General features: G+C 45.8%; 1 protein-coding gene across 1 annotated transcript in view; it reads right to left on the minus strand.

The window, feature by feature from the left end:
• Positions 1-12089, minus strand: part of LOC140494828 (uncharacterized) — a 57422-nt gene extending 45333 nt beyond the window's left edge. The window contains exon 1 of the mRNA XM_072594485.1: positions 12047-12089. The gene's annotated coding sequence lies outside the window, so the exon portion shown is untranslated. The remainder of the gene's footprint in view (positions 1-12046) is intronic.
• Between the last annotated feature and the right edge of the window lie 923 nt (positions 12090-13012).

Consider the following 13012-nt stretch of genomic DNA (forward strand, 5'->3'; position numbering starts at 1 on the left):
CAGCTCATGACGAAGGAAGAATTTGGTGATAAGTTTTTGGGCAGAGATACCCAAATATCTTCACATAAACACTGCCTTAAATCAGTTCCCAACATTGTCTGTAAACTCCAGAATGAAACATTGATAACTGAAGTGCTGTTGGGTAACACCTCACCTTTTGACCCAATGGTAACAGCTCAACAGGAGCAGCCAATGGACTGGAATTCACTCAGAGAGTCTGGGACACACCATACTATACTTGGCTGATCTGGAAGTGACGCAGTCAGCTCTGCACGCTGCTGCATGGGGCAGCCACACTGGATCCTCTGTTCCTTCCCCAAGAGCAGGGTATGAACTAGGGCTCCAGCAAAAGGGAGAAAATCTCCCTCCACATTTGACCTTTTTTTCCATCTCCCTGACTCTGTTGCCTCTGGTTGCTCCCAAGAGAGGCAGAAAACCTGACCTCCAACCTTTGACACCAAGACAGACCCCCACAGACCTCCCAGTCCCAGACACACTCCCAGCCACACCTCCCATACCCTCAGAACCTCCTAAACCCCCAGACACCTCCCAGACCCCAGACACACTCCCTTTCACCCACATCTTCCACCCCCCCACAGACCTCCCACAGCCCCAGACATACCCAGACATTCCTCAGACATACCCCATGCCCCCAGACATAGCCCCCACCCCCACATACACATAACCCAGTTTCCCTCACACCCAGACAACCTTCCAAACATTTTCACACTCAGACATGGGTAACAATTCACTGATATCCACACAGACACACACATACACACACAGAGTTGAGTAGGCACTGTACCACATAAGCTTACAAGGATGACTGTACATAAAATACCAATTTGTGTTTAAAGATCGCTTGAGGTCAATGCAGGAGTGGTGTTGGAGGACTGAAAAGCTGTAAATGTTGCACCTTTGTTCAAAAAAGGGTAAACCTGCACAAAACAGCGAGCTTCAGGTTTTAGACTTTGTAATCCAGCACAATATGAACACTCACGAGGATAAATGTGGATTAATGAATCAATTCAATGTGGCTTTCTGAAAATCAATCATAGCTAACTAATGTAAATGATTTTTACTCACAATGTAAAACAGTTGACGAGGGTAACACAGATTGAAAACTTCTTTCATGGGATGTGGGTGGAGGCATTTGATGCCAAGTCCCAATGCCCTTAAAGAGGGGAATGTGCACAGACTTCCAAAGGCATTTGATTATGTGTTTTATAAAAGGCTTGTCAGCAAAGTTGAAGTCCATGGAATTAAAGGGGTCAGTATGAATTTGGGATTAGCTGAGATTCAGGAAACAGGGTGACTGGCTGTTTCTGAGGCTGGATAACAGTTCATTGCGGAGTTCCCAAGACAGTGCACTTGATCCAATCCATTTCATGTGAGGTAGTTTCTGACCTCATGTGTGCTATTACCAAGATCTAAGCATCTAGCTCCATGTCACCCTTTGATTGCCCAGTTTCAGCTCAGTGATGACTGACACCTTCCCCATTCCTTTTGTTACCTCTAGATCTGACAGTTCTGACATCCTCCTTCTCTCCCACATTCTACCTTCTGTAAACTTGAGATCAGCCAAAACTCTGCTGTCCATGTGTCCTAACTCACAGTGAATTCAGTTTTCCAACACAGCCTCTGCACACTGAGACACACTGGGCCCTATCAAGCAGAATTCGTCCATGACCTTGTGCCCCTCCCTTGTAATCTCTCTCAGAGTATACTGTTTCTCCAATGTGTGGCAGATATACCTACAATTGCCTCAGCCCCAAGCTCTGTAATTCCCTCCTTGAACCTCTCTCCTTCTCCACCTGTCTCCCCTACACCTCTCCCATTCTCTCTCTTCTCCCATTCTCTCTCTTCCCCTTTCATCTCCACTTCTCTTCCTTCAAATTCTCCCTTTCTTACTCTCCTTTTCTCTCCCCCTCCTCCCTACTCCTGCTCTCTTCCACTCTCCCTCCTTCTTCCCCTCACCACTCCCTTGATCCCTTTCCCTTGGTCTGTCTCTCCTCCTCTTTCCGAATAATTAGAGGATCAGATAATGTAAGCAGATCATGTAAAGGTGTAAAACCAAGTGGTATTGTTGTGGGTGATTTTAACTTCTTCAATATTGATTTGGACTTCCTTAGTCCAGGAGCTTAGATGGGACAGGATTTGTAAGGAGCGCCCTGGAGGGAATATACAGATACAACTAGGGAAGGGGCCATACTGGACCTCAAGCTGGGGAATGAGCCTGGCTAAATAATCAAAGGTTTGGGAACAGTGATCATAATTTCGTAAGTTTTAAGATAGTTATGAATTAGGACAAGATTAGATTACATTACATTACAGTGTGGAAACAGGCCCTTCGGCCCAACAAGTCCACACCGACCCGCCGAAGCGCAACCCACCCATACCCCTACATTTACTCCTTACCTAACACTATGGGCAATTTAGCACGGCCAATTCACCTGACCTGCACATCTTTGGACTGTGGGAGGAAACCGGAGCACCCGGAGGAAACTCACGCAGACACAGGGAGAACGTGCAAACTCCACACAGTCAGTCGCCTGAGGCGGGAATTGAACCCGGGTCCCTGGCGCTGTGAGGCAGGTACCGGAAGATTGGAGGTTGGCAAACGTAGTGCCACTGTTTAAGAAGGGCAGTAAAGACAAGCCAGGGAACTATAGACCAGTGAACCTGACCTCGGTGGTGGGCAGGTTGTTGGAGGGAATCCTGAGGGGCAGGATGTACATGTATTTGGAAAGGTAAGGGCTGATTAGGGATAGTCAACATGGCTTTGTGCGTGGGAAATCATGTCTCACAAACTTGATTGAGTTTGTTGAAGAAGTAACAAAGAAGATTGATGAGGGCAGAGCAGTAGATGTGATCTATATGGACTTCAGTAAGGCGTTCGACAAGGTTCCCCATGGGAGACTGATTACCAAGGTTAGATCTCATGGAATACAGGGAGAACGAGCCATTTGGATACAGAACTGGCTCAAAGGTAGAAGACAGAGGATGGTGGTGGAGAGTTGTTTTTCAGACTGGAGGCCTGTGACCAGTGGAGTGCCACAAGGATCGGTGCTGGGCCCTCTACTTTTTGTCATTTACATAAACGATTTGGATGCGAGCATAAGAGGTACAGTTAGTAAGTTTGCAGATGACACCAAAATTGGAGGTGTAGTGGACTGCGAAGAGGATTACCTCAGATTACAGCAGGATCTGGACCAGATGGGCCAATGGGCTGAGAAATGGCAGATGGAGTTTAATTCAGATAAATACAAGGTGCTGAATTTTGGGAAAGCAAATCTTAGCAGGACTTATACACTTAATGGTAAGGTCCTAGGGAGTGTTGGTGAATAAAGAGACCTTGGAGTGCAGGTTCATAGCTCCTTGAAAACGGAGTCGCAGGTAGATAGGATAATGAAGAAGGCGTTTGGTATGCTTTCCTTTATTGGTTAGAGTATTGAGTACAGGAGTTGGGAGGTCATGTTGTGGCTGTACAGGACATTGGTTAGGCCACTGTTGGAATATTGCGTGCAATTCTGGTCTCCTTCCTATCAGAAAGATGTTGTGAAACTTGAAAGGATTCAGAAAGGATTTACAAGGATGTTGCCAGGGTTGGAGGATTTGAGCTATAGGAGAGGCTGGGGCTGTTTTCCCTGGAGCGTTGGAGGTTGAGTGGTGACCTTATAGAGGTTTACAAAATTATAAGGGGCATGGATAGGATAAATAGACACAGTTCTTTTCACTGGAGTGGGGGAGTCCAGAACTAGAGGGCATGGGTTTAGGATAAAAGGGGAAAGATATAAAAGAGACCTTTATGGACGGCACAGTGGCTCAGTGGTTAGCACTGCTGCCTCACAGCGCCAGAGACCTGGGTTCAATTCCCGCCTCAGGCAACTGTCTGTGTGGAGTTTGCACATTCTCCCCATGTCTGTGTGGGTTTCCTCTGGGTGCTCTGGTTTCCTCCCACAGTCCAAAAAATGTGCAGGTTAGGTGAATTGACCATGCTAAATTGTCCGTAGTGTTAGGTGAAGGGGTAAATGTAGGGGAATGGTTCTGGGAGGGTTGCTCTTCAGAGGATCGGTGTGGACTTGTTGGGCCGAAGGGCCTGCTTCCACACTGTAAGTAATCTAATCTAAGGGGCAACTTTTTCACATGGAGGGTGGTACGTGTATGGAATGAGCTGCCAGAGGAAGTGGTGGAGACTGGTACAATTGCAACATTTAAGAGGCATTTGGATGGGTATATGAATAGGAAGGGTTTGGAGGGGTATGGGCCAGGTGCTGGCAGCTGGGTCTAGATTGGGTTAGGATATCTGGTCGGGTTGGACTGAAGGGTCTGTTTCCATGCTGTACATTTCTATGACTCTTATGACATTAATAAATCAGATAGATTTTTCTCAACAATTGACAATGATTCCATTAGACTTGTAATTCAAGTGTTTTTTTCACTGAATTCAAATGCAAGAACCAAGTTTAGGACCAGCAGGTTCCTATGAGGGTGACAGGTAAGGAAGACAAGATTCGGGAACCCTGGATGACAAGAAGTGTTGTAAATTTGTTAAAAAGGAAAAGAAAGCTCATGTAAGGTTGAGGAAACATAAACGAAACAAGGCCCTTGAGGAATATAAAGGAAACAGCAAAGAACTTTAAGAAAAAGAATCAGGACGGCAAGAACTGAGCCTGGCCAGGTGACTGAAACTTCAGTATGGGAATATTGTGGGATCAGTGACCATAATTCCGTAAGTTTTAAGTTACTGATAGATAAGGAGAAAAGTGGTCCTTGAGTGAAGGTATTAAATTGGGACAAGGCTAACTACTACAAGATTGGGCAGGAACTGGGGAAGATAGATTGGGGGCAGCTGTTTGAGGGTAAATCCACATCTTGCATGTGGGAATTTTTTAAAGGCCAGTTGATTAGAGTTCATGGCCAGCATGTTCCTGTGAAAATGAAGGACAAGATTCGGGACCCTTAGATGACAACAGAAATTGAGAGCTTCGTCAAAAAGAAAAAAAGAGGGAAATATAAGGTTGAGAAAACTAAGGACAGATGGTGCCCTCAAAGAATATCAGGATAGCAGGAAAGAACTCAAACATGGAATTAGCCAGATGAAAAGGGACTATGAAATATCTTTAGCAAACAGAATTAAGGAAAATCCCAAGGCATTTTATACATATATAAGGAGCAAGGACATAGCTAGGGAAAGATACACTCAAAGACAAGGGAGAAAATTTGTGTGTCAAGCTGGAGGAGATGGGTGAGGTTCTTAATGAATACTGTGCATCAATATCTGCAAAGGAAGAGGCCATGGTTGATGGTGAGTCTTGGGAGAGCTATGTTGATATTCTGGGACACGTCAATACAGAAAAGGTGCTATCAGCTGTTTTGAAAAGCACTAAAGGTAGAACAAGTCCCCAGGACCTGATGGGACCTATCCCAGAATGCTGAGGGAGGCAGCTGAGGAAACTTCTGGGCCCATGTACAAAATCTTAGTATCCACTTTCGTCACAGGAGAGGTCCCAGAGGACTGGAGAATAGCCAACATCATTCCTTTGTTTAAGAAGGGCAAGGGAGTAATCGTGGAAATTACAGGCTGGTGCCCTTTACATCAGTGATAGGGAAATTATTGGAGAAGATGGTTAGGGATAGGATTAACTCACATTTGGAAAAATATGGACTTATTAGCAATAGGCAGCATAGCTTTAGAACATATAACATAGAGAGAACTGCACAGTATAGGCCCTTTGGCCCATGATGTTGTACCTAACATTTATCTTAATCTAAGATCAACCCAACTTACACACTCCTTAATTTACTGTTGTCCAGCATTCACCACTCTCTGCACAAAGAACCTACCTCTTCTTGAGTTTCTTTTGCTTCAGTATTCACCAGAGAGAGGGACGTTGTTGATCACGAAAACACCGTGGACCAGGTTAATAGGCTTGAACCGATTGATATTAAGGAAGTGGATGTGCTGGAAATTCTGGGAAGCATCAAGATAGATAAGTCCCCAGGGCTGGCCCAGATATATGATTCCTGATGAAGGGCTTTTGCCCGAAACGTCAATTTCGCTGCTCGTTGGATGCTGCCTGAACTGCTGTGCTCTTCCAGCACCACTAATCCAGAATCTGCTTTCCAGCATCTGCAGTCATTGTTTTTACCCCAGATATATCCAAGGTTCCTACAGAGACTGAGGAATGAGATTGCTGTGCCTCTGCATCCTTACTCTCATGGGAGTAGTACTGGATAATTGGAAGGAGGTGAATGTTGTTCCTCTGTTCAAGAATGGGAATAGGGAAATCCCTAGGAATTACAGACCAGTCAGTCTTACGTCTGTGGTAAACAAGGTACTGAAAAGGATTCTGAGAGATAGAATTTATGACTTTTTGGAAAAACATAGTTTGATTAAAGATAGTCAGCATGGCTTTGTGAGGGGCGAGTTATGCCTCACAAATCTTTTTGAGCTCTTTGAGGATGTGACAAGACATATTGACAAAGGTTGAGCGGTGGATATGGTGTATATGGATTTCAGTAAGGCATTTGTTAAGGTTCCACATGGAGGCTCATTCAGAAAGTTAGGAGATGGGATTCAGGGAAATTTGCCTGTTTGGATACAGGATTAGCTGGCTAAAAGAAGACAGCGATTGGTAGTGGATGGAAAGTATTCCGTCTGGTGGCTGGTGGTTTGTAGTTTTTATAAATGACTTAGATGCAGAAGTGGAAGGGTGGGTTAGTAAGTTTGCCGATGGCACAAAGGTCAGTGGTGTTGTAGATAGTGTTGAGAGCTGTTGCAGGCTACAACATGACATTGACAGGATCCAGAGCTGGGCTGAGAAGTGGCAGATGGAGTTCAACCTGGATAAATGCCAAGTGATTCATTTTGGAAGGTCAACTTTGAATGCTGAATACAGGGTTGAAGACAGGATTCTTGGCAGTGTGGAGGCACAGCAGGATCTTGGGGTCCATGTACATAGAGCTCTCAAAGTTGCCACCAAGTTGATAGGATTGTTAAGAAAGCGTATTGTGTTTTGGCTTTCATTAACAGGGGAATTGAGTTTAAGAGCAGTGAGGTTTTGCTGCAGCTCTATAAACCCTGGTTAGACCACACTTGGAATATTGTGTCCAGTTCTGGTCGCCTCGTTATAGGAAGGATGTGGATGCTTTGGAGAGGGGACAGAGGAGATTTACCAGGATGCTGCCTGGATTGGAGGGCATGTCTTATGAACAGAGGGTGAGTGAGCTCAGGCTTTTCACACAGGAGAGAAGAAGGAAGAGAGGTGACTTTGTCGAGGTGTACAAGGTAATGAGAGGCAGAGATAGTGGATAGCCAGAGACTTTTCCCCAGGGCAGAAATGACTGTCACAAGGGGTCATAATTTTAAACTGATTGGAAGAAGGTGTAGATCATCGCCAGAGGCACAGCAATCTCATTCCTCACTTCCAGTAGTGACCTTGCATACATCTGGGCCGGCCCTGGGGACTTATCTATCGTGATGCTTCCCAGAAATTTCAGCGCATCTACTTGCTTAATATCAATCTGTTCAAGCCTATTAACCTGGTCCATGGTGTTCTCACTATCAACAAGGTGTCTCTCTCTCGTGAATTCTGAAGCAAAAAACTCATTTAAGGCCTCCCCTACCTCTTCAGACTCCAGGCACAAGTTCCCTCCACTAACCCTGATTGGCCCTACCCTCTCTCTGATCATTCTCTTATTCCACATGTAAGTGTAGAACACTTTTGGGTTTTCCCTAATCCTTTCCGCTAAAGCTTTTTCATGCCCCCTCCAACTCTCCTCAGTCTATTTTGGGTTCTTTCCTAGCTACCCTGTAATCCTCTCAAGCTGTACCAGATCCTTGCCTCCTCAACCATAAGTAAGCTTCCTTCTTTCTCTTGATGAGAAGCTCCTCTTCTCTTGTCATCCAAGGCTCCTTCACCTTACCATTCCTTGCCTGTCTCAGTGGGATAAAGTTATTCAAAACTCGTAACAAGTGCTCCTTAAACAGCCTGCACATTTCTGTTGTACATCTTCTGTAGAACAACTGCTCCCAGTTTATACTCCACAGGTCCTGTCTAATAGCAGTATAATTTCCACTCCACCAATTAAATACCATCCCATACAGTCTGTTCCTATCCCTCTCCTTGGCTATGGTAAAGGTGAGGCAGTTGTGGTCACTGAAATGCTACCCTACTGAGAGATCTGACACCTGGCCTGGTTCGTTGCCTAGCACCAAATCCAATATGGCCTCCTCGCTAGTCGGCCTATCTACATATTGAGGAAGAGAAAGTGCAGATGCTGGAGATCAGAGCTGAAACATTTGTTGCTGGAAAAGCGCAGCAGGTCAGGCAGCATCCAAGGAGCAGGAGAATCGATGTTTTGGGCATAAGCCCTTCTTCAGGAATGAGGAGGGTGTGCCAAGCAGGCTAAGATAAAAGGCAGGGGCGTTGGGAATGCGATAGGTGGAAGGAGGTTAAGGTGAGGGTGATAGGCCGGGGAGGGTGAGGCGAAGGAATTGGGAATATGCCTCCGCCTCTGCCACATCTGCTCCCAGGAGGACCAATTCCAATACCGAACAACCCAGATGGCCTCCTTCTTCAAAGACCGCAATTTCCCCTCAGACGTGGTTAACGATGCTCTTCACCACATCTCCCCCACTTCCCACACCTCCGCCCTTGAACCCCACCCCTCCAATCACCACCAGGACAGAACCCCACTGATCCTCACCTACCACCCCACCAACCTCCAGATACATCGTATCATCCTTCGTCATTTCCGCCACCTCCAAACAGACCCCACCACCAGGGATATATTTCCCTCCCCTCCCCTATCAGCGTTCCGGAAAGACCACTCCCTCCGCGACTCCCTCGTCAGGTCCACACCCCCCACCAACCCAACCTCCACTCCCGGCACCTTCCCCTGCAACCGCAAGAAATGCAAAACTTGCGCCCACACCTCCCCCCTTACTTCCCTCCAAGGCCCCAAGGGATCCTTCCATATCCGTCACAAATTCACCTGCACCTTACACACACATCATTTACTGCATCCACTGCACCCGATGTGGCCTCCTCTACATTGGGGAGACAGGCCGCTTACTTGCGGAATGTTTCAGTGAACACCTCTGGGACACCCGCACCAACCAACCAACCCAACCACCCCGTGGCTGAACACTTTAACTCCCCCTCCCACTCCGCCAAGGACATGCAGGTCCTTGGCCTCCTCCATCGCCAAACCATGGCAACCCGACGCCTGGAGGAAGAGCGCCTCATCTTCCGCCTAGGAACTCTCCAATGACAAAGGATGAATACAGATTTCTCCAGTTTCCTCATTTCCCCTCCCCCCACCTTTTCTCAGTCCCAACCCTTGAACTCAGCACCACCTTCCTAACCTGCAATCTTCTTCCCGAACTCTCCGCCCCATCCCCTCTCCGGCCTATCACCCTCACCTTAACCTCCTTCCACCTATCGCATTTCCAACGCCCCTCCCCCAAGTCCCTCCTCCCTATCTTTTATCTTCACCTGCTTGGCACACCCTCCTCATTCCTGAAGAAGGGCTTATGCCTGAAACATCGATTCTCCTGTTCCTTTGATGCTGCCTGACCTGCTGCGCTTTTCCAGCAACACATTTTTCAGCTCGTGTCTACATATTGAGTCAGGAATCCTTCCTGGACACACCTGACAAAATCAACTCCATCCAGACCATCTGCACTTCCAATCGATATTGGGTAAGTTGAATTCACCCATAACAACAATTCTGTTACATCTGCACCGTTCCAAGATCTGGTGTTCAATCTGTTCTTCCATCTCTCTGCTGCTATTGGGCAGTCTTTGTGCAGGAAAGATCCTTAGCAAGCAGGATTAAGAAGAATTTGAGGCATTTAATATGCATATTAGGAGCAAGAGGGTAACAAGTGAAAGGGTAGATCCACCCAAGAATAAAGGAGAGAATTTACGCGAGGAGCCAGAGGAAGTGGATGAGGTCCTTAATGACTACATTGCATGAGTATTCACCAAGAAGAAAGACATGGAAGATCAGTTTAGGGAAGAGTTTGTTAATACTCTGGGGCATGTCCATATTAAGAAAGGCATGGTGTTGGGTGTCTTAAAAACATTAATGTAAGTCTCAGGGCCTGATGGGATCTATCCCAGAATACTGAAACAGGCAAAGGAGGAGATTGCTGGGGTCTTGACACAGATTCTTGTATCCTCTTTAGCCACAGGCAAGGTCTTGGCAGACTGGAAAAGAATCTATGTTGCTCCTTTGTTTAAGAAAAACAGCAGGAATAATCCAGCAAATTACAGGTTGGTGAGCCTTAAATCAGTGATAGGCAAATTATTGCAGAGGACTCTTAGGGACAGGATTTACTTGCATTTGAAATATAACGGACTTATTGGGGATAGTCAGCATGGCTTTGTATGGGGGAGGTCATGTCTTACAAACTTGATGGAGTTTTTTTTTGAGGAAGTGATGAGGATAAGGTAGTGGATATTGTCTACATGGAATTTACTAAAGCATTGGACAAGGTCCCTCATGGTAGCTGGTCCAGAAGATTGCTGGGATCCATAGTGAGTTGGCAAGTTGCTTACAAAATTGTCTTGACAATTAGTTGTGGAGGGGTGTTTCTCTGACTGGAGGTTTGTGACCACTGGTGTTCTGCAAGGATCTGTTATTTGTAATATATATCTGTGTATATAAATGATTGAATGCAAGTGTTGGTGGCCTGATTAGTAAGTTGGCAGATGACACAAAAATTGGTGGCATTGTGGATGGTTGGGAAAGATATCAAAGGACAGAGCAGGATATAGATCAACTGAAAAATTGGGCGGAGAAATGGCAGATTAAGTTTAATCCAAACAAGTGTGAGATGAGTGGGAGGTCAAATACAAGAAGAACGTATACAATAAATGATAGGACCCTTAGGAGTATTGATATAAAGAGGGACCTTGGGGTGGAAGTCCATAGCTTCCTGAAATTGACAACACAAACGGATAAAATGGTAATGGAGGCACATTGTGTGTCTGCTTTCATCAGTTAGGGCATTGAAGTATAATAGTTGGCAAGTCATTGTCCAACGACATAAACTGCCAGTTAGGCCACATTTGGAATATTGTGTACACTTCTGGTTGCCACACTATAGGAAGGATGAGGAGATTTTGGAGAGGTTGTGGAAGAGTTTTACCAAGATGTTGCCTCGATTGGAGTGTATTAGCTGTAAGGAGAGGTTGGACAAACTTAGATTGTTTTTGCAAGAGCCTCAGAGGCTGAGGAGAGTCCTGATAGAAGGATAGAAAACTGTGAGACATGTTGATGGGGTGGATAGGCAGAGTCTCTTTCCCAAAGTGGAAATGCCAAACAGTAGGAGGTCTTACCTTTAAACTGAGAGGGGGGAAGTTTAAAGGGGATGTGTGAAGAAAGTTTTTTATACAGAGGGTAGTAAGTACTTGGAATGTACGAGGGTGTTGGTAGAAGGAAATAGCAATGTCTAAGACAAACACATGAACAGGCAGGGAATAGAGGGCTATGGGCCATGGGATTAGATTAGGATAGCATGACATGGTGGGCCAAAGGACCTGTTCCTATGCTTTCCTATTCTATGCTCTTAATTGCTCCTTCAGAGAGTCAGAATAGACAGGCCAGGCAGAATGGCCTTTCTTGGTACTGTAACCACACTGTGATTGGGAACACACTGAGATAAGACACAAACACACTCATACTCCCTGAGCTGAGCATCGGAGTCTATTGAAGTTGGAATCATTCCATCTGCCTCATGCTGGATTAGAGCTTCCAGTCTCCAGTGCAATCAGCACATGGGAATAGTCTTTCACAATTAAAACAAACGAAACCAATTATTCTGCAATATAAAGCAAATTGCTGGATTCACCTGTTAGACAAAGTGAGTGCAATGTTTAGAGAGTCCGATCTCTCTCATGGTGGTATTGTACATGCTACGTTTGTACCAGCTAAACCCCTGCTTCTCCCCAAAGGATTTTCTTTTGTGCCAGCTCACTGGGTCTCTAAAAGGTCACACATTTCTTTTTCACTTTTTCTGCAAACAACTCACAGAATTCCTGGAGAAATCAAGTGCTCAGCCTCTTCCAAAGCAATCAACAGCCTTTTCTAATCAGCGCACTGCAGGGGGTGGGGGTGGGGAGAGGGTGACAAACGTCAGACTATGACGTGCAGCTTTGTGTAAATGGGTTTAGAGTGGGAGAGCTGCTAACATCTCACCCACCAGGGAAAGTCTGAAATAGAACCAGGGCAGAGGATCAGATTTGATATTTATAATTCAGGGTGTGTGGTTAAACACTGAGTCATGGTGAAGGAGTTGATGCAGAGTAGTGTGAGGAACTCTGTAAATTAATGCACAAATCTGAACGTGTCCTTTAATCAGCACCGGCCTATAAATAGTCTGCAAGGAATGTGGTTCAAGGAATTCCACATCCTATATTTAGCTCAGTTTGTAAAGATTTTAAATGTCATTTGACAAGAATGTAAAGCAAACAGAAATCGTCATGAGGTCTGTCAGTATTCTGACTGTCACATCCCCCAACACTCTCACAGTGACCCTCAGACAAACACTCACACTCACTCTGCAAAACGTCTCCCTCCTCCACCCTGCATTCCCCTTCTACATGGGAGAAAGTGAAGAGAGTCGAGAGTGTGGTGTTGAAAAAGCACAGCCAGTCAGGCAGCATCCGAGGAGCAGGAGAATCAACGTTTCAGGCATAAGCCCCTCATCAGGAATCATCAGGAATAAGCCTCATTCCTGATGAGGGGCTTATGCTCGAAACGTTTATTCTCCTGCTCCTCGGATACTGCCTGACCGGCTGTGCTTTTTCAACACCACACTCTCAACTTCCCCTTCTACCTGCTGACTGTACCCACCCCACAATGTACCCCTCACCCCTGGCCGGCATTTATTGCCCATCCTAATTGTCCAGAAGGCAGTTGAGAGTCTGATCTGTGAATTGTGATTTCAGACTCACTGCAGAGGCATCTGGAGTCACATGGAGGCAGACCAAGTAAG

This window comes from Chiloscyllium punctatum, chromosome 24 (genome assembly GCF_047496795.1).
Source record: "Chiloscyllium punctatum isolate Juve2018m chromosome 24, sChiPun1.3, whole genome shotgun sequence".
NCBI lineage: Eukaryota > Metazoa > Chordata > Chondrichthyes > Orectolobiformes > Hemiscylliidae > Chiloscyllium > Chiloscyllium punctatum.